The sequence below is a fragment of the Ranitomeya imitator genome, chromosome 1 (genome assembly GCF_032444005.1).
Source record: "Ranitomeya imitator isolate aRanImi1 chromosome 1, aRanImi1.pri, whole genome shotgun sequence".
Classification (NCBI taxonomy): domain Eukaryota; kingdom Metazoa; phylum Chordata; class Amphibia; order Anura; family Dendrobatidae; genus Ranitomeya; species Ranitomeya imitator.
Genome location: NC_091282.1, coordinates 485,410,021 through 485,433,484, shown reverse-complemented (window position 1 = coordinate 485,433,484; position 23,464 = coordinate 485,410,021).

Here is a 23,464-nt window from a genome sequence, read left to right as displayed (position 1 = left end):
TGTATTCCTATGGGTGCAGAATCGCAGCGATTCTGCACAAAGAAGTGACATGCTGCGGGTTGTAAACCGCTGCGTTCCCGCGCGGTTTTTCCCGCAGCATGTGCACAGCAGTTTGCGGTTTCCATAGGGTTTACATGTTACTGTAAACGCTATGGAAACTGCTGCGGACCCGCAGCATCAAAATCGCGGCGGTTCCGCGGTAAAAACCGCTAAGTGTGAATATAGCCTTAAGAGTGGCATCATGGGCTCCTCAAAACAACTGTCTAATGATCTGAAAACAAAGATTATTCAACATAGTTGTTCAGGGGAAGGATACAAAAAGCTGTCTCAGAGATTTAACCTGTCAATCTCCACTGTGAGGAATATAGTAAGGAAATGGAAGAACACAGGTACAGTTCTTGATAAGGCCAGAAGTGGCAGGCCAAGAAAAACATATGAAAGGCAGAGAAGAAGAATGGTGAGATCAGTCAAGGACAATCCTCACACCACTTCCAGAGAGCTGCAGCATCAACTTGCTGCAGATGGTGTCACTGTGCATCGGTCAACTATACAATGCACTTTGCACAAGGAGAAGCTGTATGGGAGAGTGATGCGAAAGAAGCAGTTTCTGCAAGCACGCCACAAACAGAGTCGGCTGAGGTATGCAAAAGCACATTTGGAGAAGCCAATTTCTTTTTGGAAGATGGTCCTGTGGACTGATGAAACCAAGATTGAGTTGTTTGGTCATACAAAAAGGCATTATGCATGGCAGCCAAAAAACACAGCATTCCAAGAAAAACACTTGCTACCCACAGTAAAATTTGGTCAGCAGATTCTTGACAATAATGTTCATGAATCAGTGACAAAGTTGAAGTTACGCAGGGGATGGATCTTTCAGCAAGACAATGATCCAAAACACCGCTCCAAATCTACTCAGGCATTCATGCAGAGGAACAATTACACTGTTCTGGAATGGCCATACAAGTCCCCAGACCTGTATATCATTGAACATCTGTGGGATAATTTGAAGAGGACGGTCCATGCTCGGCGACCATCAAACTTAACTGAACTGGAATTGTTTTGTAAAGAGGAATGGTCAAAAATACCTTCATTCAGGAACTCATTAAAAGCTACAGGAAGCGACTAGAGGCTGCTATTTTTGCAAAAGGAGGATCTACTAAATATTAATGTAACTCCTCTGGTGGGGTGCCCATACTTATGCACCTGTCAAATTTTGTTTGAATGCAGATTGCATATTTTCTGTTAGTACAATAAACCTCATTTCAAGGCAGAAACATTACTGTGTCCAACAGTTATTAGATATATGAAACTGAAATAGCTGTTGCAAAAAAAAACAATTTTTATAAAACATTAAGCTTAAGATTAATAGGGGTGCCCAAACTTTTTCATATAACTGTATATAGCGCCAACATATTCTGCAGCACTGGCAGTAGGTGAGTCCCACACATAATATAATGGCTCCAACAGTCCCCCACTCAACATAAAGGCTCCCACAACGCCCCACTCAGTATGATGACCCCCATACAGTTTGATATTTTTGCAGCTCCCCCCACACACAGTATGATGCCCCTTAAAGGAATCAAGTCCCTCACAAATGCTGAAAATAAAAAAATACAAACTACTCACCTTCTGCCGTTTCCCCAATATCTGTTAAAGTCTGTGCACAGTGCAGAAAAAGGTTCTGCCCCCAAAGCAGGTGCGATCCAATGACTTCATCAGAAGCATAGGCTGAATAGAGCAGTTCATGGACCCCATAGCGGCCACGTCATTATGCCCCTGTCAATGACGATATTCACACTGGCACTTTGTACACCATCTTTATTATGAAGGAAGAACAATTAAACTCATTTATGGCCAGCTTTAAAGTAAACCTTCTAGTACATTTGAAAAAATTGTCACAAATATCTATTTTCTTCCATTATATTTTGGAGACAGAAAAAATATCATTATTTTATTTGCAAACTGTCTTTTTTATGAAATATCTATGAGTCATAGAAACGCTAGCGAAGTGAATCAACACAATTTTACTTCCTTTTGCTGTTTAAAGAAAGCCAGAAAACATGTGTATCCTTCTGCCAGTTCTTTTTCGGGGCATGTGGTTCCACATAACCACACTAATGAAAACCACAGCTCAAAATGAAATAGCTTGCAATGAAAATTCTGGGATTTGTGTATTTCATACTGCCTTTTATATTTTGCCATCTTTCTGAGAGTTGATTTCCAAAAACATTAATATAATCATTGAACATTTATGAAGGACTCAGATATCCATGACAGATTTAAGAGACACTAAAAGTTCTCTTTATACCTCAACTGTTTTACATGTTTTTTTTTTCCGTTACTCGGGTGTATTTTTTTTTATCTTTAGCTCTTTTCTTCTTTCTGGTATTAGTGGCTTTCTATTGCCAAATCGCCGTGCCAGACAAGCATGAGACACATTCAAAATGCATCAGACTTTTTCTGTAATAAAGGAAAGGTTCGTCATTGCCCGATACTGTGCTCTATTTGTTGGGCCGTAATGGAGCAGATTATTATTTGTTGTCATCTGAGACATAGTTACAGTTCTCTCAAACTTCTTTAGACAGGTGGCAAATCAAAATTTGGGAAAACTTGTGGTTTTAGTTATTATATTTCATTGCTAAATTTGTATTCTCTAGTGAATGACACTGAGACTGGAGAAGATCTTCATGTTTCAATCAGTATGATGAATTTATACAATTTTGTCTATTAAAAATAAATCTATTTCCAGAGGTGTGAGAATTATACACAGGAACTGGCATCTCCGCTGATTCATTCAAGATGAATATTCAGTCAGGTACAGTGCAAGATGCAAAAGGAGGCCTGTTTGTTAAAATGTCCATGCACTATCGGAAGCTGACAGCTATTCCTTTCTCCTCCTTAACTAGAGATGAGCTCCTTATTCGACAAGCTGTAGCGCTTACCGGAGAAGCTACCGCGGGAACCCGGATCCCTGGAGCGCTCCGATGATCAGGTGTCGCGGCTGTGCGGCAGTCACAACACACAGGTTCTCCGTGCACGTGTTGTGACTATCACACAGCTGCGACACATACAGCGCCAAACAGCTGATTATCGGGAGCGCTCCAGGTATCCAGGCCCCCGATGCAGCTTCTTCGATAAGAGCTATAGCTTGCTGAATAAGGAGGGAGCCAAACATATTCGCTCATCTCTATCCTTATCCCTTGACAAATGCATAATTGGTCCAGCTAAACGGGCTCATGTCTTCATTAAAGAGGGAAGAGTAAGCCGCGGTCACGCTCCTCTGGCGGGAATTTAGGAAAAAAATATGTTGTTGAAGTTCTGGTGTTAGGCTTTCTTTCCATCAACTTCATCTCTTGGAGTAGTAAAATCTATACTGATAAGGATGTCAACAAGCCCAACCAAGATTGTGAAAGCTTTGCTTCATATTTATGGGAATCTTCAAAGTCATGACCAGATTATAGTTGATGTAAGAGTTAAAAGTTGGTGCTGTAGTCTCCATTCAACAAATAATTTAAAAGGAAATATGGAGCAAAAATATGAGAACTACCACAAGGGCAAAATACTGTGATAATCTAGAGCAGATTGTTGCTTCAATTTGAAAACCTGGGACACGGTATTATGTGGGTACTTAATAGACCTGTTATATAGCTACTGTAAAATACTATTGTTTGTGAAAAACAAATAAAATGTTATGGAGATGGCATATGGGCAATGCAGCTCTGAGCACGGCCATTGTCATATGCAGTATATATTTAAAATTCACAGAATGTACATATAGCGGTTCACTATCTGTATACTTATTTTGAGATAATTTCCCATGTATAATTATTCCCTTAAAGTATTAAATATTTTTAGTTTTAAAGCTCCATTTCTCTGACACAGTGCATAGACATTCATATAAAACATAGCATGCTGGTTGCATGCTGAGCTTATAACTTATAAGCCTATTGCATACTGTTATTCAGTGAAATATACCACAGTATACAGTGAGCCGCTATGCTCCCTCTAGTGGTGGCTCCAGGCAGCTAGCATGTTATATTTAACCCCTTCATCACAGTACAATTTTTTTGTTTTCGCACTTTTGTTTTTTTCTTTCTTCCAAAAGCTATTACTTTTATATTTTACCATTCACATTGATTTTTTTGTGGGATGTTAAGGATTTTAAATGACACTGTAAGGGTTGGTGAATTGCACCAAATAAAAATAAATAAGGTGCAATCCTAACCCAGGTTCCGCCATGCAGTAAACTGCTGCTAGTATGAACAAGACAGATAAAAAAGTAGGGAACGTTCCTCCTTAATCACACTGAGTTAACTCCACACAGTGTGAATGGAACGCAGAAAACCAAACCCAAATACAACTCAGAAGTGCACAGAGAGAGGAGTACCTACTCAGCTAACCACTGAGAGGTCTACAGGGACAGTAAGTACCAGCTCAGCTAACCACTGTGGGGTACAGCGAAGGCAAGTACCAGCAAAGGTAACTACCAAGGGGTACAGGGAAGGTAAGTACCAGTTCAGCTAACCACCGAGGGGTACAGGGAAGGCAAGTACCAGCTCAGCTAACCACCAAGTGGTACAGGGACGGTAAGTACCAGCTCAGCTAACCACCGAGGAGTACAGGGATGATAAGTACCAGCACAGCTAACCACCGAGGGGTACAGGGAGAGGAGTACCTGCTCAGCTAACCACCGAGAGGTCTACAGAGACAGTAAGTACCAGCTCAGCTAACCACCGAAAGGCACAGGAACAGTAAGTACCAGTTCAGCTAACCACCGAGGGGTACAGGGAAGGCAAGTACCAGCTCAGCTAACCACCAAGTGGTACAGGGACGGTAAGTACCAGCTCAGCTAACCACCGAGGAGTACAGGGATGATAAGTACCAGCACAGCTAACCACCGAGGGGTACAGGGAGAGGAGTACCTACTCAGCTAACCACTGAGAGGTCTACAGAGACAGTAAGTACCAGCTCAGCTAACCACCGAAAGGCACAGGAACAGTAAGTACCAGTTCAGCTAACCACCGAGGGGTACAGGGAAGGCAAGTACCAGCTCAGCTAACCACCAAGTGGTACAGGGACGGTTAGTACCAGCTCAGCTAACCATCAAGGGGTACAGGGAAGGTTAGTACCAGCTCAGCTAACCACCGAGGGGTACAGGGAAGGCAAGTACCAGCTCCGCTAACCACCAAGTGGTACAGGGACGGTTAGTACCAGCTCAGCTAACCACCAAGGGGTACAGGGAAGGATAGTACCAGCTCAGCTAACCACCGAGGGGTACAAGGAAGGCAAGTACCAGGTCAGCTAACCACCGAGTGGTACAGGGACAGTAAGTACCAGCTTAACTAACCACCAAAGGTACAGGGAAGGTTAGTACGAGCTCAGATAACCCCCGAGGGGTACAGGAATGGTAAGTACCAGCTCAGCTAACCATCGAGAGGTAGAAGGACAATAGGAAGTGTGCAATACCCCGTTAGAACCACTGAAAAAGAACACGTGGGTTGAACTTTCTCTGCAGTGCAATACCCTGTTAACCTCACACGGAAGTATAGCATAGACACAGGATGGAAACAGATAGCAAAAACTCGCAGTCAGCAAGGACACGCAGCAAAGCTTCTCTTTGGAGAAGCTGGAATTTTAATGGCTTGATGCCAGCCCTAAACTCACACAGCCAATCTCCTATCTGGAGGTGCCGGATTTCAAATGGCACAGGACCAGCCCTGAACACATGCTGACACAGATCACTGACGTCTCGCTGGTTGCAGATACAGTGCTAACCACACTAAACGCACAGATAGGGTGGTAGCTTATCCAAAACACAAGTGATGCTAGCACGCCTGCATGCTTCTCTGAAAGCCCTTTGTGTGCCAGCCTCCACCCCAAATACTCACGCCCAGTCGGATGGGGCGACGCCCGTGGGCCAACCCAGAGCTGCTACATCACCAAAGCAGAAAACATCCAAGCACAAATGAAAAGGCGTCGCATCATGGACATGTTCAGTAAGTTGATTTCTGGACTTAGACTCCAGAGAGTGGGGCAGCCTCTGTATACCACTGGTTACCATATACTTTAGCTGGAGAGCCAGCAGTAACCACACGTATAACAGGAGCCTGAGCAAGATCCTGGGACCAATGTCTGTGCTGCTAAACAGCAGACCCAGCATCTGAACCTGAAGGGGGGACCAGAGTGACAAACAGTGCCTGCAATGCATCCCACCTGGCAGGGAAGTCCCGGCCTCTAACAGATACCATACAATGTACTGAAAAAAATGGTAAAATAAAACTTGACTTAAAACAATGGGGAAAAAATGTGATACTGCCATTGTTTTTTTAGCTTTGTTTTTAAGATGTTCATTGTACGGTCAAAATTACCTCACATGTCAGTACAATTACAGTGATATTTTGTTTTTATTTAAGTGGTAAAATTTTAAAAAAATCAGACATTTTTAAAACAAAAGAAAAATTGGCTTCAGGTGCCATTTTTTTGAGACTTGTATTTTTTTTTCACAGTGATTGATCTGTCTGAGAGCTTGTTTTTTGTGTGACAAGCTGATTATTATATTATGAGATGTTTTCAAATACTAGCACTTCTATTTCTCTTTTGCTATGGTGTTTACTTTAGGGGTTAATAATTGTTATATTTTGATAGATCAGAATTTTATGGATGTGGTAATATCAAATATGAATTTTTTTATATGTTTTTAATTTCTTTAATATTGAATAGTAAAATTGAGACATTTGAATATATATATATATATATATATATATATATATATATATATATATATATATATTTCAAAACTTTTATTTTTATTTTACTTTATTTTTTAGTTCCCTTAGGGGACTTGAACCTGCAGTCATTTGATCCCTTCTTCTATATACTGCAACACTATTGTATTGCAGCATATAGGTAAAATAACTTTCTCCTATAAAACCCAAGATGGCTTCTCGGTTGAACTTGATGGACATTTGTCTGTCTTCTATAGAAAATGTAAAAAATGGTGGCGCAAAGTGTCACCGCTATTAATAATTCCAGCAGCAATACCAACAAACTTCCACCTTTAAGTTTGTCAAAAATGAATACAAAACAAATAAATATTTATATATACGCAGGTTATATATACAGGTATGCGCTAGGAAAATAACGGGAATAATGGTAAAAAGATATAAAATATGATAAAACCAAAGTTACCCTATTTGAGAAAATGTCCCAGTATGAATAGTCTAAATAGCCAGATCGCCGCTGGTAAAGTGGCAATGCGTTCGCCTAGCAAAGCAAAAAAAGTGCAGCAACACTTAGGAGCACTTAGGAATAGTTCCTACCTCCGTTGCAGGCTGAAAATCTTGAGTGTTCCTCCTGTCAGGGAGATTATTCGGCGGGTAGAGATGATCTACACAAGTGGCTGCCCCGGCCGGCGGCAAGCCACCATCAGCTGATCTCCGGGTGGAGACGGGATCCTGCAGAGCCGACGCCGCGTGTGATAGCGGCGGTACGTACAAACAGTGCGCAGGACCTGAGTGACGTGGTAAGTCACGTGACCATAACCCCCGGTGATAGAGTGAGTACGAAGTGCAGCTAGGACCAAACAACCGACGCGTTTCGGAGACGCCTGTCTCCTTCCTCAGGGTTGGTCCCTGCACCGTACTCATAGTCCTTATATAGCTGCTTGTCCTGTGAACCGGTTGGTTAGAAGCCAAAAAGTTCAGCACCCATATTTAATCCTCTTGGTGCAATAGTGTACAGAAGAAAGAACCATTTGGTCTCTGCGTGAGACATTGCATTAATAAAGTCGCCTCTCCAATGGTGGTGTACCACCGCAATACCCGTTATTTTCATCTCTTGTACCGTTCCGCCATGTTGCTCTACAAAATGTTGGGAGAGTGGATGACCCATAAATTTATTTTTAACGCTACGGATGTGCTCATTCATCCTAATTTTTAAGGGTCTTTTTGTTCTCCCCACATAAAATTTTCCGCATGGACATTTGAATGTATATATATACAGTATAATTTTTATATTTCAAAACTTTTATTTTTATTTTACTTTATTTTTTTAGTTCCCTTAGGGGCCTTGCACCTGCAGTCATTTGATCCCTTTTTCTATATACTGCAACACTATTGTATTGCAGCATATAGGTAAAATAACTTTCTCCTATAAAACCCAAGATGGCTTCTCGGTTGAACTTGATGGACATTTGTCTGTCTTCAACTGTATAGACTATGTTAGACTATGTATTTGCAGCAACCATGGGGACTTTTAGCATGCCCCCCCAGATGTCATTACAACATGTTGGTACCCCGCTAATGTGCACTGATGAGCTGGCTATCAGTCAATGTGACGGGTTGCGCTTACGGTCACCACTCAGTGTTGAAAGTGATGACTGTAGCTGCACCGGTCTTCCTGTATAACTGAAAGGCGGCAACACCCAGCAGGAATAAAGTTCTTTTTCTGTAAGCTGCACTTACAGTTCTGTGGCTAGTCACCTTTCTCACACTATGTAACTGTAAATTGACCCTACATCTAGCATTATCCGATGTGACAGATTCCCTCTAATGTTAACCCCTTCATCCAAACATTGTATGGAAGGAATATTCAGATTACAGATGTCATTTGAAAAAAAAATAATGGAAAAATAAACTATTACTACAGTAATGTAGACTGTAATTTATCATACGCCAATAAGTATTTTAACGTGTTACTGTTACCACAGGGGCTTCACTGGGTGATTAAAATCAACAAAATGATTTCCCCTTCTCTTGTTTTTTTTTAAACATAATACTTGGTATGGGAAATCCCAGGCTTTCCTTATTGCCGAACTAGTCATAACTGTTGCTATATTTTGACTGGCTTCAATCCTGTTAAAATACAATAACATACCTCATTTGAAAAGGATCCAACATTTTTTATTTAAGTGGTTCATGGTCCCAGGTGCACAAAACGTCCAAGAGATGTTCAACATCGAGCTATTGAAAAATTAGTAATAATAATTAAAGTCATCTAGTAATTTATTGTTTTTTTTTACTCACTTATAGGCTGCCATCACACTAGCAGTATTTGGTCAGTATTTTACATCAGTATTTTTAAGCCAAAACCAGGAGTGGAACAATTAGAGGAAAAGTATAATAGAAACATATGCACCATTTCTGCATTTATCACCCACTCCTGGTTTTGGCTTACAAGTACTGATGTAAAATACTGACCATATACTGCTAGTGTGATGGCAGCCATATAGTGCCATTAACTTAATTGGCAGTTTAGAGATGTCATTACCACTGTTCCCATTGTGTCACAATCTAAGTCCCCTTATAGTATGGGTACCGTCACAATTTTCATCGCTACGACGGTACGATCCGTGACGCTCCAGCGTCGTAACAATATCGCTCCAGCGTCGTAGACTGCTGTCACACTTTGCAATCTACGACGCTGGAGCGATAATTTCATGACGTATGTGCGATGTAGAAGCCGTTGGTTACTATGCGCACATCGTATACGATATATGTTACACCATGCGATCATGCCGCCACAGCGGGACACTAGACGACGAAAGAAAGTTTCAAACGATCTGCTACGACGTACGATTCTCAGCGGGGTCCCTGATCGCAGGAGCGTGTCAGACACTGCGATATCGTAACTATATCGCTCGAACGTCACAAATCGTGCCGTCGTAGCGATCAAAATTGCACTGTGTGACGGTACCCTTAGTCTTTTGCGCGTGGGGAAAAATTAGTGTACCCTGAAGTAACCCATTTATCACAGGGAGAACATATAAACTCTTAGCAGATGTTTTCCTTTGGATTTTAGCCCAAGAAACAGCATTGCAAAGCTACAGTGCTAACTACTGAGCCACCATGCTGCTTCAGACATCACGAAAGGGGTTTGACAGCTCCTGTGATCAGACCTGTCCATCAGCAGCCTCCAATTGAAAGACCGCTTTCCCATTTGAAGTGTTTGTTCAGGCTTTTAGGTGGTAAAGAAAGAATTATCTGTAAAATGTAGGAGCTTCATATAGTATAATAACTGGATAGATGAATAAGACTCTGTATAGAGTATCAAACTAATCCACAACTTACTTGACATGCTCAAACAAAACAACTAAGGGAATGTTTAAGTTCACCACACTGACACCACAACCGTTGTGTTTCCACATCGTGCCTGGCAGTGTATAATATGGAAAATTCTGCTTCTGGATCTGTTTATTTTTCAGCTGCAGCTGGCATGTGTATTTTTAGGAATCCAACCGTAAAGCGGTATTCTTTTTCATTATTGTAATTACTTACCGTGGCTTTACTTAATGCACAGATGAGGCACACCGGAGGGGCACGGCGTGTGCCCAACACCTAATCTTACCATAACTCTAACACAAACATGAAGTTGTTTTACGTCTATGCATGCCAGGCAGGCATCCTGAGCAGCGGAGTATGTAGAAGGCATTTGGATCTCTACAAAGCGCAGAAATGTGAGTCATTTGAAGGCACCCAGTACAATTCTAGCTAAGGTGTCCTCATACTTTCAACATCTGCCAGCTAAATATCAGGATGCCGGCAATACACTTTATGGTACAATAATAAAAAATCTACTAGTAGATTTGTCACATAAGAGTCAAAATAAAAATAGTTAAAACAATTGTGAAGGCAAAATTACTTTGCCCTGGGAACCTGAGCACTTTTGTGATCATCTACATGGTTGCACTTCAACCACTTTCATCATCGCCCTCAAAATTTGAATGTCAAAGTTTACATTAATGTGTAAAAAAATGCCCATGAAAAATTGTTTATTTTATTGATTTATTTTCTCAACTCTAATTTCGTACAAGCTAAGTTGGAATTTTGCAGATACAAAAATAATCCCACATTCAGTAAATTAAACATTTTTAAAACAAATTGTGCTTCCCATTAAACCCAACAGGCTCGTCATTTGTATAGCAGTAGACATATGAGTACTTGCAAATATTTATCCAGAATCTGCAAATTGTAACTCTGTCAAAGTATTTTACTATTCATTATTCTGTATACGTTAACAAAAAGGACTTTTTGAGAACAGCTTGTTTTGCTGAAAAGAATAAACACATAACTCACCCAATAAAATAACACAAGTCAAACTAAGCAAGTATCAGAAACATATGTGTGTGTGTACGGCAAATTCTCCGAGGACATGCATAAATTCTTAGTCACAATTCAAGTAGATAGGTAAAATTTTCACTGTAGAAGCTTCCGCACTTCTTTATCATGTCTATACACAAAAATGTATTCAAAGATTACCCAAAGCCTAAACTCATCATAAATATCTATATTAAAATGCAATATCAGAAGTACACTAAGTGATTATCATTAATTCATGAACATTATAATTGCAACACCCAGAAAGAAAAGATTGTTTACAAATGGAGGAAATTCTGGACCATTATTAACCCCTCTATGAGTGGTGGATTAACAAAAATCACTAGAAGAGCAGGCTAATAATTGTCTTCAAGGTGACAAAGGAACACAAGGTAACCACTAAGCAACTAATGGCCTCTATGACTTTAGTTAATGTTCATGAGTCCACTATCAGGAGTCCACTGAGCAACAATGGTGTCCATGGAAGGATTATAAGCAGATTGTTGTCCGAAAAGAACATTATTGCTTGTCTGCAGTTTGATAAAAATAACCTGGATAAGCCAGAAGGCTATTAGATTAATGTTTTGGGTATATGGATAAGTCAATAGTAGAGCTTTTTAGTTTAAATGAGTAGCATTTAGTGTTGAGCGATACCTTCCGATATCCGAAAATATCGGTATCGGATTGGATCGGCCGATATCCAAAAATATAGGATATCGATACCGATACCGGAAACCAATGCAAGTCAATGGGACAAAAATATCGGAATGAAAATAAACCGTTTCTTTCCTTGTAGGTTACCGTATATACTCGAGTATAAGCCAAGATTTTCAGCCCATTTTTTTGGGCTGAAAGTCCCCCTCTCGGCTTATACTCGAGTCATATACCGGGAGGTCGGCAGGGGAAGTGGAGTGGGGGCTGTGTAATTATACTTACCTGCTCCTGGCCCGGTCCCTGCAGTCCCTGGCTTCCCCGGCGCTGCAGATTCTTCCTGTACTGAGCGGTCACATGGCACCGCTCATTACAGAAATGAATAGGCGGCTCCACCTCCCATAGGGGAGGAGCCGCATATTCATTGCTGTAAATGATCGGTAACTGTGACCGCTCAATTACAGGAAGAAGCTGCAGCGCCGGGGAAGCCAGGGACTGCAGGGACCGCGCCAGGAACAGGTAAGTATACAGGGAGCACAGCGCTGCACTATATTTACCTGCTCCTCGCTCCGGTGCGACTCCGTCTCCTGCGTCCTCTAGCAGTGACGCTCAGGTTAGATGGCGCGTTGACGTAGTCAGTGCGCGCCCTCTGCTGAGCGTCAGTGCTGGAGACGGAGCCGCACGAGGAGCAGGTAAATATTGAATGCGCCGGCGTCCTGAGCGAAGACAGGTGAGTATGTGATTTTTTTTTTATTGCAGCACCAGCAGCATTATATATGGAGCATCTATGGGGCCATAATCAACGGTGCAGAGCATTCTATATGGCACAGCTTTATAAGGAGCATCTATGGGGCCATAATCAAAGGTGCAGAGCAATAAATACATGGGGCACAGCTTTATAAGGAGCATCTATGGGACAATAATCAACGGTGCAGTGCAATATATATGGCACAGCTTTATAAGGAGCATCTATGTGGCCATAATCAACGGTGCAAAGCAATATATATGGCACAGATTTATAAGGAGAATCTATGGGGCCATAATCAACGGGTCAGAGCAATATATATGGCACAGCTTTATAAGGAGCATCTATGGGGCCATAATCAAAGGTGCAGCGCAATAAATACATGGGCCACAGCTTTATAAGGAGCATCTATGGGGCCATAATCAACGGGTCAGAGCAATATATATGGCACAGCTATATAAGGAGCATCTATGGGGCCATAATCAACGGGTCAGAGCAATATATATGGCACAGATTTATAAGGAGAATCTATGGGGCAATAATCAAAGGTGCAGAGCAATATATATATATATGGGGCACAGCTTTATAAGGAGCACCTATGGGGCCATAATCAAAGGTGCAGAGCATATATATATATATATATGGGGCACAGCTTTATAAGGAGCACCTATGGGGCCATAATCAACGGTGCAGAGCAATATATATGGGGCACAGCTTTATAAGGAGCATCTATGGGGCCATCATGAACGGTGCAGAGCATATATGGCACAGCTTTATAAGGAGCATCTATGGGGCCATAATCAACGGTGCAGAGCAATATATATATGGCACAGCTTTCTATGGAGCCATAATGAACGGTATAGAGCATTCTATATAGCACAGTTGTATATGGAGCAATAATGAACGGTATGGAGCATCTATTTTTATTTTTGAAATTTACCAGTAGCTGCTGTTAGGGGTCGAGCTCCCGCACAGGGGGAATCTCGAGCTACCTCCGCTGCGGTCTCCCATTCTTGTCCAGCCGCAGTGGAGTCTGCTCAGCAAAGACGTCGGTCCCAGCGTCTTGCTCAGTCTCACTCTGTTCTGAGAGTTACTGCTGCTTCTCCAGTCTCTGCCATTAAAGTCAGTGCTGGTCAGCAGCGAGCGGACTTCTCTGGGACTAAGTCCTTGTCTGCACGTACTGAGCATGCCCAGGGTAAGATCTCCCGTTGGAGATCGAGGGTCATGTGCTCAGGCTCTGCAGCACATTCCATTGGTCCTCTTGGCAGGTCTTGGAAGGGCAAAAGTGCTGTAGCCACTTCCTGTGCTGCAACTATATAAACTGCGCATGACCGCACGGCCATGCGCTAGTATTGTCTTACAATTGTTAATGTGTGTATGTTGTGAGTGCAAGTCGTCCATGGATACCCCTACCCTATTGAATGTCTGTTCGCGGAAGGTGTATGGTTGCTATCTAGCGCCCGACTTATCCTACAGCACTAATCACACATTACAGCGTCCAGTTGCTGTGACCGCCAGTACGGCGCCGTGCACTTCCTCTGTGCTTTCCTTACCCAAGCCTGGGTGGTTAGTGGCGTTCGTCAGTGCGGCACCGCATGCACTCTTGTGCCTTAATATAGTTATTCAGTTTCCTTACACACCCAGTTGTGGTGTTGTGCCAGCAAGGGTCTAATCGGACTTCAATCCTAGTTGGGGTTGAGTTCGCTGACTACTTGCTCGCGCTTTAGGTGCGGTACCGCGGTCCTGTGACTTAACAGGATTGCTTCTTTCACGCTGGGTGAGGTTAACCCACGCGTGTATACTTTAGTGTACCGCCATATAGTCTGCAAATTGCTAGCAGCAGGTTTTCACCTGCACGGTGGACCCCGGACTGCGAACGCATCTATATCATCTGTCTTGGTGCGTTCCGCCAGTCCTAACAGAATACTAGCTCCAGGGTCTGGCTAGTAAAATGGCGGACGACCAGCGTTTACAGAGGTACATCCAGCAGCTGGAGGGAAGGTTGGCGGCTCTTGAGCGTACAACCTCAGCTGTGGATGTCACTGCTGTAGCTGTGCAGGCTGCAAGTGTAGCCGCAGCCAGTTTGTCCGCTGCCACCCCTGCTCCGACTTTATCCCGTCTCCCGTTTCCTGACAAGTTTGCTGGCGACAGTAAACATTGTCGCGGATTCGTGAGCCAGTGCTCTATACATCTTGAGCTCCTGGCGTCACGTTTTCCTACGGAGCGGGCGAGAGTGGGATTTATCCTATCTCTCTTGTCGGGCAGGGCGTTGGAGTGGGCAACGCCACTCTGGGAGCGAGATGATCGTGTGGTACAGAGTGCTCCTCTCTTCTTGGACACTCTGAAGCAGGTCTTTTTAGGGCCTCGGGTTACCCACGACACCGCACTCCAATTGTTGTCTATTACACAGGGTACGTCCGTGGTCAGCCAGTTTGCCATCCAGTTCCGGACTCTAGCTTCAGAGTTAGAGTGGCCAGACAAAGTTCTTATTCTGGTGTTCTGGAGGGGACTGGCAGACCATGTGAAGGACGCCTTGGCCACTAGGGAGATACCGGCCACACTGGAGGAACTTATTTCTGTGTCTACCCGCATCGACCTCCGTTTTCACGAGCGGAGGTTGGAGCGGACCCAGTATAGGCAGAGGTTTCGGCTGGCTCCAACTTTCGCCAGACCTCTGGAATCCCCTGTCTTGGCGTCAGATTCCCATGAGGCCATGGAGGTTTCTCGAGCGGGACCTAAATCTCTAGCCGCTCGAGTACCCGTGGTTTGAAATAACTGTCAACAACATGGACATTACGCCAATAAATGTCCGCGGCGGTCGGGAAACGATCACGTCTAGTAACCATTGGGGGAGGTTCACTAGACACAGCAGCATTCTCCTCCAAACTGTCCTTTAAAGGGACAATCCTGTTAGGCTCCTCCACTCTAACAGTCGAGCTTTGTGTGGATTCAGGAGCAGAGGGAAACTTCATGTCCTCTGCTTTTGCTACACGTCATGCTATACCACTAGTCATGCTCGCCAAACCAATAACGGTTAGAGTTGTGAATGGGGCGACACTCCCACTGCAAATCACACACCAGACAGTTCCGTTCTCGCTGTCCATATCTCCTTCCCACCAGGAGATTATTTCCCTTCTTGTCCTTCCTGAGGGAATGGATGAGATTTTGCTGGGAATACCCTGGCTCCGTTTCCACTCCCCACATATTGAGTGGTCCTCAGGGAGAATATTGGGTTGGAGTAAGTCTTGTTTGGGCAGGTGTGTGAGTGAGTGTGTACAGGTCTCCACTACCGAGGTACCCGCAGATCTTTCATCACTTCCCAGGTATTATTGGTGTTATGCAGACGTGTTCTCTAAAAAGGCTGCTGAGACTCTACCGCCCCATCGCCCTTACGACTGTCCTATCGACCTCTTGCCTGGAGCCGAACCTTCTCGGGGAAGGGTATATCCCCTCTCTCTCCCTGAGACGGAGGCTATGTCTCAATACATTCAGGAGAATTTGGCAAGAGGGTTTGTAAGGAAGTCAGTGTCTCCGGCAGGGGTGGGATTCTTCTTCGTGCAAAAGAAGAACGGGGAGTTACGTCCTTGCATCGATTACAGGGGTCTCAATGCTATCACTATTAAGAACAAATACCCGTTGCCCTGATATCGGAGCTCTTTGACAGATTAAGGGGAGCTAAAATATTCACCAAATTAGATCTGCGGGGTGCCTACAATCTGATTCGCATCCGTGAGGGGGACGAGTGGAAAACGGCTTTCAATACCAGGGATGGGCACTATGAGTACCTGGTGATGCCTTTCGGGCTCTGTAATGCCCCAGCCGTTTTTCAGGACTTTGTCAACGATATCTTCCGGGATATGCTTTCTACCTCGGTCGTAGTCTATCTGGATGATATTCTCATCTTCTCTCCAGATATTGACTCCCACCGGAGAGATGTTGGCAGAGTCTTCAAACTCTTACGGGCGAATTCTCTTTATGCAAAGTTGGAGAAGTGTGTGTTTGAGCAGGAGTCTTTACCTTTCCTGGGCTATATCATCTCGGCCCAGGGATTGGCTATGGATCCTGCCAAACTACAAGCAGTGATGGACTGGCAGGAACCCCATTCTCTTAAAGCGGTGCAGCGCTTTATGGGGTTCATAAATTACTATCGCCAGTTCATTCCCCACTTCTCAACTTTGGTAGCTCCCTTGGTATCCCTCACCAAGAAGGGAGCGAATCCCAAATCGTGGTCCGAAGGGGTCTCCAAGGCCTTCACTTCTATAAAGTCCCATTTTGCTAGCGCTCCCATCTTACATTGTCCCGATGTGGGTAAGCCATTCCTTTTGGAAGTGGATGCCTCATCCGTTGGTGCTGGAGCAGTCCTCTATCAAAAGGATGCTCAGGGTCGGAAGCACCCATGCTTCTTTTTCTCAAAGACCTTCACACCAGCGGAGAGAAATTACTCCATCGGGGATAGGTAGTTGCTGGCAATGAAGTTGGCCTTTTCGGAGTGGAGATATCTCTTGGAGGGTGCTCGGTTCCCATTCCAAGTTTTCACGGATCACAAGAATTTGGTCTATTTACAAACAGCCCAGCGGCTGAATTCTCGTCAGGCCAGATGGTCCTTGTTTTTCTCCCGGTTCCACTTTACCCTACATTATCTCGCCGGGGAGAAGAACATTCATGCTGACGCTCTCTCTCGCTTTTTCGTGTCAGTTGAGGAGGAGGAGGACGAGCCTCGGCTCATTGTCCCTTCGGAGAGTCTGAGAACTGTAGCTCTGGCTTCACTAGAGTCTGTGCCCCCGGGCAAGACTTTTGTTCCCATCAATTTGCATCCGGAGGTTCTCTCTTGGGCTCATTCGTCCAGAGTGGGTGGACACTTTGGGGCAAAAAGGACATCTGAGTTACTGGCGAGAATGTACTGGTGGCCACATATGGTTTGTGACGTCGGAGACTACGTTCAGGCATGTGTCTCTTGTGCCAAGAATAAGTCTTCCCGACAATGGCCAGCTGGTTTGTTATACCCTCTGCCGGTGGCAGACAGGCCCTGGGAGATGGTCGGGATGGATTTTGTTGTGGGTCTGCCCAAGTCTCGTGGCTGTACCATTATTTGGGTAAACGATCATTTTTCTAAAATGGTGCATTTGGTGCCGCTTCCCCGGTTACCTTCTGCACGAGCCTTGGCAGCGTTGTTTGTCAAACACATCTTTCGTCTTCACGGTATGCCAGACAAAATTGTCAGTGACCGAGGTCCCCAGTTTGCGTCTCGGTTCTGGAGAGAGCTTTGTCGTCTTCTCAGTATCGAGTTGAATCTCTCTTCGGCTTCTCATCCCGAGACGAATGGGTTGGTAGAGAGAGCCAACCAGACCTTGGTCACATATCTGCGACATTTTGTTTCTGCTAAGCAGGATGACTGGGCATCTTTGCTACCGTGGGCGGAGTTTGCTCTTAACAATGCTGTCGCTGATTCCACTGGACAGACTCCATTCCTCCTTAACTATGGTCAGCATCCGCGGGTACCTGTGCCCATGCCCGTGTCTTCCGCCGATTCCAGGGTGGCAGACTGGGCTGTGGAGGCACGGGACATTTGGGATCGCACTCAGGATGCCATTCAGGCTTCCAAGGAGAGAATGAGGTCCTCCGCCGACGCACATCGGCGCCCCGCTCCAACCTTTGCTCCTGGCGACTTAGTGTGGCTCTCCGCCCGTAACATCAGGCTGCGAGTTGAGTCTACCAAGTTTGCACCTCGCTACTTAGGTCCTTTTAAGGTCCTCGAACAGGTTAATCCTGTGGTTTACCGTCTGGCCCTTCCTCCACGCCTAGGTATCACCGACACCTTTCATGTGTCCCTCCTTAAGCCCGTCTACATGTCCCGGTTTTCTGAGTCATCTACTGGGACGTCGGGTTCGTCTACGGACGATTATGAGGTGAACGCTATCTTGGGGTACAAGGTGGTTCGTGGCAAAAAATTTTATTTGGTGGACTGGAGGGGTTACGGTCCTGAGGATAGATCCTGGGAGCCTGTTGAGCACATTCGGGCTCCGCAGCTCATTGCTGCCTTCGAACGTAGCGAGGCCCAAGGAGGGGGGGCCCTAGGAGGGGGGGTAATGTTAGGGGTCGAGTTCCCGCTTCTGCACAGGGGGAATCTCGAGCCACCTCCGCTGCGGTCTCCCATTCTTGTCCAGCCGCAGTGGAGTCTGCTCAGCAAAGACGTCGGTCCCAGCGTCTTGCTCATTCTCACTCTGTTCTGAGAGTTACTGCTGCCTCTCCAGTCTCTGCCATTAAAGTCAGTGCTGGTCAGCAGCGAGCGGACTTCTCTGGGACTAAGTCCTTGTCTGCACGTACTGAGCATGCCCAGGGTAAGATCTCCCGTTGGAGATCGAGGGTCATGTGCTCAGGCTCTGCAGCACATTCCATTGGTCCTCTTGGCAGGTCTTGGAAGGGCAAAAGTGCTGTAGCCACTTCCTGTGCTGCAACTATATAAACTGCGCATGACCGCACGGCCATGCGCTAGTATTGTCTTACAATTGTTAATGTGTGTATATTGTGAGTGCAAGTCGTCCTTGGATACCCCTACCCTATTGAATGTCTGTTCGCGGAAGGTGTATGGTTGCTATCTAGCGCCCGACTTATCCTACAGCACTAATCACACATTACAGCGTCCAGTTGCTGTGACCGCCAGTACGGCGCCGTGCACTTCCTCTGTGCTTTCCTTACCCAAGCCTGGGTGGTTAGTGGCGTTCGTCAGTGCGGCACCGCATGCACTCTTGTGCCTTAATATAGTTATTCAGTTCCTTACACACCCAGTTGCGGTGTTGTGCCAGCAAGGGTCTAATCGGACTTCAATCCTAGTTGGGGTTGAGTTCGCTGACTACTTGCTCGCGCTTTAGGTGCGGTACCGCGGTCCTGTGACTTAACAGGATTGCTTCTTTCACGCTGGGTGAGGTTAACCCACGCGTGTATACTTTAGTGTACCGCCATATAGTCTGCAAATTGCTAGCAGCAGGTTTTCACCTGCACGGTGGACCCCGGACTGCGAACGCATCTATATCATCTGTCTTGGTGCGTTCCGCCAGTCCTAACAGCTGCTGCATTTCCTACCCTAGGCTTATACTCGAGTCAATACGTTTTCCCAGTTTTTTGTGGCAAAATTAGGGGGGTCGGCTTATACTCGGGTCGGCTTATACTCGAGTATATACAGTAATTCTACATGAAGGAAAACAACTAAGAATAATGTAGAATGTATTGGGGGAGGTGGGGGAGACATTAAAGGCATAGAGGTTTTGCACAATCAAAAGGAATAGCAGGAATTACATTTTTTAAGATGTTCGGAGTTACAAAGATATTGACTATGTTAAGCTTTTTTATATTTTGTCAGATATTTGTTTCACTACTTCCATGCTCTTCACCTTCTTTTTTACTTCTCCCAAACTTTCTCCTTCATCATTCTCAGCAGCAGCATCTTTTTCATCAACTTCTTCCTCACCTTATTCATCTTCTTCTTCTTCACCTTCTTCTTCTTATTTTTTTTTTTTTAACGTTCTTCATATTCTTCTTATTCAACTATTATTCTTCTTTATATTCTACTACTTCATCTTTTTCATATTCTTCTTCTTCATCATATTCTTATTCGTGACAGGCATTCCTGTAGTTGTTATCTATAAAAGTTTGAAGATAACACATCTTCCGTTCTGCCTGTCACAAAAGATTTACAACAGGATTTGTCCGCATACAGTTTTGCCTGCGGCAGCAGGTTTTTTCCAGGGGCACCATGAGGAGGAACGGACTCACCCCCATACACTGCTTAGTCTTCTTCTGCTTATAATTTAGATAATATCTTTTGGTCTGATTTTTAGTCTTATGCTTAATGTTCTTCTGCATTTTGTTCTGCAGCTTCTGCTTCTTGGTCTTCTGTCTCTTGTTCTTCTGTATCTTAGTGGTTGTCTTCTAGTTATTTGTCCTTTTGGTCATCTTCTTCAGGGACATTATCTTGGTCTTCTTCGGGGTGGTCTCCAGGGTCGTCATCTCCAGGGTCGTCATCTCCGGGGTCGTCGTCTTCTTTGGGGTGGTCTTCAGGGTTGTCGTCTCCGGGGTCATCATCTTCTTCAGGGTGGTATTCAGGGTTGTCGTCTCCAGGGTCATCGTCTGGGAGATCCAGAGTGATTACCAAAAACCATTTCAAAAAGCTTGAACTTAGAAATGTAGCAGAAGGTACAAGAAGGCTAAGGAATTGCCGAGAACCAGCTGATGGTACTGGAACCCGGATGAGTAACTGAAGGTACAAGCACCAATGGAACTACCGAGGACCAGCTGATGGTACTGGATCCTGGTTACTAAGCAGGAGGTACATGCCAGAAAGCACTACCAAGGACCACCAGACGTTGGTGGAACTCGGATACCGAGAAGGAGGCACCTAAGACAAAGGCTCTGCCTGGAACCAGCTGACGGTACTGGAACCCAGGGGGACCTATTCAAGATTGACTTCCAGCAAGAACAAGCTAATGGTGCTGGAACTCAGATAGGCAGCAGAAGGTCCACATGAAAAAAAATTGCAAGGCCGTGAGCTGGCTGGAGTTACCAAAAACCCACAGTCCTACAGGGGGAGCTTGTCCTCTTGGCACTACGGAACCAGCCTTGATTGCCAGATCCCGCAGCCCACATAGGAAGCACCTAAACTGCAGGCACCATAAAGTCGGCTAACCCAACCGCAACCAGACAGGAAAACGTATTGGAGGCAAAGTGACCTTGACATTACCCGGAAACAGCTGGCATGCTGGAACCACAAGAGCCAATGGAACTACCGAGGACCTGCTGATGGTACTGGAACCTGGTTACTAAGCTTGAGGTACCCGTGACAGAAAGCACTACCAAGGACCACCAGATGTTGGTGGAACTCGGATACCGAGAAGGAGGCACCTAAGCCAAAGGCTCTACCTGGAACCAGCTGACGGTACTGGAACCCAAGGGGACCTATTCAAGATTGGCTTCCAAAGAACCAGCTAATGGTGCTGGAACTCAGATAGGCAGCAGAACGTCCACATGAAAAAAAATTGCAAGGCCGTGAGCCGGATGGAGTTACCGAAAACCAACAGTCCTACAGGTGAAGCTTGTCCTATTGGCACTACTTAACCTGCCTTGATTGCAAGATCCCGCAGCCCACATAGGAAGCAACTAAACTGCAGGCACCATAGAGTCGGCTAACCCGACCGCAACCCGACAGGACAACGTATTGGAGGCAAAGTGACCTTGACACTACCAGGAAACAGCTGGCATGCTGGAACCAGACTGGGCAGAAAGGAGTACCCGTGCTAAAGACACTTCTGTGCAGCAACTGGCGGTGTTGGAACCCAGGGATTGCAGGAGAAACAGAGTGTAGGCTGAGGCCTAATTGCAGCAAGTTAATATCTGTAGTAGTGTGAATGTGGAGGGAGCAGGAGAAATTGCCACACACACAGCAGGGGATCAGCTGACGTTACTGAACTCCAATAACACTGGAGCATGTGTTGACTGTGCATACGGCACTTCTGAGCAGCAACTGGCGGTGTTGGAGCCCAGTAATTACAGGAGAAACAGAGTGTAGGCTGAGGCCTAATTGCAGCAAGTTAATATCTGTAGTAGTGTGAATGTGGAGGGAGCAGGAGAAATTGCCACACACACAGCAGGGGATCAGCTGACGTTACTGAACTCCAATAACACTGGAGCATGTGTTGACTGTGCATACGGCACTTCTGAGCAGCAACTGGCGGTGTTGGAGCCCAGTGATTACAGGAGAAACAGAGTGTAGGCTGAGGCCTAATTGGAGCAAATTTAATATCTGTAGTAGTAAGAATGTGGAGGGAGCAGGAGAAATTGCCGCACACACAGCAGGGGATCAGCTGACGTTACTGAACCCAAATAACACTGGAGCATGTATTGACTGTGTAGACGGCACTTCTGAGCAGCAACTGGCGGTGTTGGAGCCCAGGGTTTACAGGAGAAACAGGGTGTAGGCTGAGGCCTAATTGGAGCAAGTTTAATATCTGTAGTAGTGTGAATGTGGAGGGAGCAAGAGAAATTGCCGCACACACAGCAGGGGATCAGCTGACGTTACTGAACCCCAATAACACTGGAGCATGGTAACAGCCCAAAAAATTAGCCAAAAAATAGGCTAATACTAATCTGGCTGGGGCTGCAGGGCACAAGGCTGCAGAAAGGCTCCTCTATGTACTCCTATATAGTGTTTTTCTGCAATCTAGCAGGATATGGATGGAAACCCACTAATAGGATACATCAGGAAAAATGTGCAGCAGGCAGCACTAATGGAAAAAAGGACAATGGAACAGTATGAGGCAGTGACGCACGCTGAGCTGTCTACAACCAGCTGTGGCTGCAGAACAGACTACAGCGTGAGCTGCACTCACACAGAGACCTTGCAGACAGCCGTGAACAGCGCTGCAAGGCAAAAACAAGGTTCTCACACAGCGGTTGCTAAATTAGCCTGGGTAAAGCACAATGAAGCAAATCGCTATCTCAAACTATCCCTCACTCAGAACAGCAGCGTCCCGTCCCTAACTGAATTCACAGCAGAGTGAACCCAAAATGGCAGCGGAAGAAGACCGGCGAAACGGGCGTTGAGGTGGCAGGTGGGGATCTACTATTCACCATTTACACTTCATGTAAGTTACACTGCTTATCATGTGTCAGTTATTTCTGCACTTGAGTACTTATAGTTTACATACGTAGTACGCAAACGAAAACAATAATCCTTAAGCATTTGATGCAATACGTGGCCGAGAGCATGGTCACAATCTACCAAAGAAAACGCTCTCCCTATCATCAGAAAATAGAATCATATACACGGGAGTGTCACTCCTAAATACCAATATATTACACCAGCGAACAGAAAGAGAGTATCGACACCAAATTTAGTAGAGAAAAATATACAACATTTTTATTAATAAATACAAAGCAAATAACATATACATACAAAGGCATGAAGGACTATTAAAAAATTCCT